This window comes from Rattus rattus, chromosome 3 (genome assembly GCF_011064425.1).
Source record: "Rattus rattus isolate New Zealand chromosome 3, Rrattus_CSIRO_v1, whole genome shotgun sequence".
In the NCBI taxonomy this organism is placed as follows: Eukaryota; Metazoa; Chordata; class Mammalia; order Rodentia; family Muridae; genus Rattus; species Rattus rattus.
The window spans coordinates 162,509,872-162,513,493 of record NC_046156.1 but is presented as its reverse complement, the minus strand read 5'-3'; positions in this window follow the sequence as shown (position 1 = coordinate 162,513,493).

Here is a 3,622-nt window from a genome sequence, read left to right as displayed (position 1 = left end):
GTTTAATCTATCTTATTAATTTTTTCAAGTATTTTGTTTCTATAGTAAAGGAGTTATTCTTGAATAATAAAGTAGCATATTTTATCTGAGTTCTGAAATAAAAGTTATTGATTAAGAAGAACTTTTGTTTTGTATTCCTTTTTTGATTATTTTATGCTTTAACTTATATGCAGTCTTTTGTAAATTATCTTGGCTTTTTATGATCTATGAAATGAGAGGTGGCCTGGAGAACAGGGAGGCAGATGTTAAGATTATTCTCTGCACCTTTTCAGGTTGTTATGAATATTCTTAAAGGATGGATATGTTCAGGGCTTTGTATGTCTAGGTGGGCAATTATATCTTATCAATTGGATCAGAGTTTATTGTATTTTGTGTTCTTTCATGTGGCAATTTAAGTTCAAGAAAGTATGTGGTGGCTGGAGACACTAGTCCGCCATGGAATTGGGATGTATATTTCTGGCATGGTGGCAACCTGCCTTGGGAAATAGATGGATGGAGAGATTGTTGCCAGGCTCAGAGAGCAGCCATTACCAGTGTGATATGGCATGGAGCACAGCAGGTGAGAAGCTTGCTGACTGAGATGAAGATACCTACCAGATATCTTGGGGCACTGAGTTGCCGGATCTAGTGCAGGGCAAAAGACAGCATTTTAAATTTTTAATTTTATAGCAACAGATGGCAAACCAACATGGTGGGTGAGAATCCACTAGTATTCCTAAGAGTTAAGAGAAAGTTTTATTTTCTAAGTTTGAGGAGGCCAGCACCATGTTGAGTCAAGTGCTATCTCAAGTGCAGGAACTTTAGACAAAGAAACACAGAAACAGCCTGGGCTGGCAGGCTGTACATCCCCTCCTGTGTGATAAGTAGTTGCAACTCAGAAAGGTAGAGATTTAAAGCTGCTTTTTTAAAGAAAGTTGGTTAGAAAGTCTTTCAAGTTATTCATATCCCTTCTAACGTGGGCTGTATGGAAATTTTGGGTTAAAATCCTAATTAGACAAGCTACTTCTTAATGATAGGTATTATTAGAAGGTGATTAAGTTTGTTTTTAAGAGGAAGAGAGTAGGGTTGGGGATTTAGCTCAGTGGTAGAGCGCTTGCCTAGGGAAGCGCAAGGCCCTGGGTTCGATCCCCAGCTCAAAAAAAAAAAAAAAAAAAAACCAAAAAAAAAAAAAGGAAGAGAGTAAAATGATTACCGGAATCACATGGGGATTATCACGCATGGTTCAGAACTTAAGGAAAATTAGTCACTGACTCCAAATAGAGAGTTGTGATAAAAGTCTGTAACACCAGGCAAAGTGAATGCAGACATATATTATAGAAGTTATTAATAAATAAAGATCTGAGGCTCCAGGTAGAGAGCTTGACAGATAGATAAATTTTGGGCTAAAGTCCTGGTTTGATAAATTACTTACTTATTGATATTAGAATTGATAAAAGGTGTTTAATTTGTTTTATGAATTACCCCACTAAAAGCCATATGGCTTGATGATGCCAGCTAGTGAGGGTTTGTGGTTATTTTTGATATTTACCAAAAATTGGAATCTCAGATTCTCTTGAGGTGAGCTCCATAGGAATTTTAGGTTAATTTCCTGATATGACAGATTAGAAAAGCCTAACAGGGTCACTGTTTAACACTATTGTTTAGCATACTTCTTCTTTTTAAATTGTTTAATCTTCATAATGGGTGTGACTTTGAGTTTTATGGCTATATTATTATTCTGGGAGAGAGTGCAAGATACAAGCTTTTCTGGTTACAAACTAAGGAGCACAGTATTTTGGGAGAAAAATTTTATCTTTTTGTTTTTGAAAAGAGTAATTAGAACACTTTCCAGAGTAATACTGGTTAGATTTGATCACGGGAGACTTCCTGAAAAACTGGATTCAAGAGAATGAAACAATAAGATATCTCTATTCTAAACTTTTGTCATGAGACATATTTTACAGAATGTACCTACTTGGATTCTTGGTTTCAAAGACTTTCAGCTGGGTCCAGTCAAGATAGACACATCAGTCTACCTACCATTTTACCTATGCCCTAACCCCCAAGGATATCTCAACACCTGCATAGAGCTTGAAGAAGTTATTGAAGAGTCATGGCCCCAATTCGCTGGACTTTTGAGGGGTCTGAAAGTGGTTATTCTAAGGTTGTTTTTTATGAATAATTTAGAAATGGTCATAATTTAGCAAGGAGGAATTAGTTAGATTTAGTTGTACAGACATAATCTCATTTGGTAACTAAGCTAAAATCATAGCTTTATTTTGGTATAGAATTTATTTGTTAAAAAATTATAAAGTACAATGTTTAGAGCCAGTCTTTCTATTGAAGCCATGACAAACTTCTGAGTTGATTACACATGTGTGTTAAGGGCCAAATAGCAAATTCATGGCTCTGAGTTTGTTAGAGTACTTTCAAGATAATATAATAAGGTAAGTTAATGGACAATAGTCCAGATTACCTTATATAGATAGAAGGATTTCAGAAATGTGAGAAATCCACAAAAAATGAGATTTAAAGTTATTTATCTTTTGCTAAGACATATCTGCTCCTAACAGTTCCCCTTTAGCAGATTTAATGAAGAAATTGAGCATCTTTACCTCCGAGTGAGGCAATACTTTGTGGCTAGGCAGCCACTGGGCAGAAACTACCCATTTTGTCTTCAGATTAATACAGTCCAGAAAGGTACACTTTATGCAGAATAGTTGTGGACTGATAATCACTACTGAACCAGAATTGTCAGCCCTATGAGGTTTCTGCATTTTGAGAGTCTGTCAGTTGATTTTGGGCCAGAAGGCTGAAGACTTTCACTCACATGTTGCTAACAGAGGACTGTGCTAGTGGAGATTTGTCTCTACAACCTCTCAGTTCTAGAAGCCGTGTTATGTTTCCTATGTTTATAGATATTTGGTCATTCTCAGATTTCTGACAGGGTTGAAGACTGATTATAGTCTCATGGCCTATCAGGTTGTTTAACTTTGAAAATACCTATTTTATTAGAAAGCTATCAGAGAGTGTACAATCTAGCCAGGATATAATAACTTTTAAACCTTTCTTAAGCTAAAATGGATAACTAAGTGTTCTGTTTAACTGATAAAGTGTTGGACTAGGTGTTAGGTATATTTTATGCTTTTAATGATAATAGTTGTGCTCAGCTTATATTTGAGGGAAAAGTTTTTTTTTTGTTTTTTTGTTTTTTTTGTTTTAATTAGACAAAGGGTGAAATGTAGGATGATGTCATACAGGTGAAGGCAGGTACAAGATAGAAGAGGCCATTGGATGAGAAGGAAGGATGGGCAGGAGAAAAAGTTTTAGAGAGAGGGGAAAACTTGAGAGAGAGAAGCCAAGAGAACAAGGAGGTGGATGTTATGATTCCTCTCTGCACATTTACAGATTTATGTGAATATTCTTAAGGGATGATGTATACAGGACTTTGTGTGTCTAGATGGGCAAACTGTATGTTATCTAGGTGGGCAATTATATCTTATTAATTGGATCGAAAAAGAAAAGAAAAACAAATGCTTTCAATTAACCTGAATCAACAAGACAAACCATTTTGTTATTTAGAGAAATGCAGCACACATCCAAACCAAATGATATGCAGCTAAATAAATTTTAGAGAGATGAT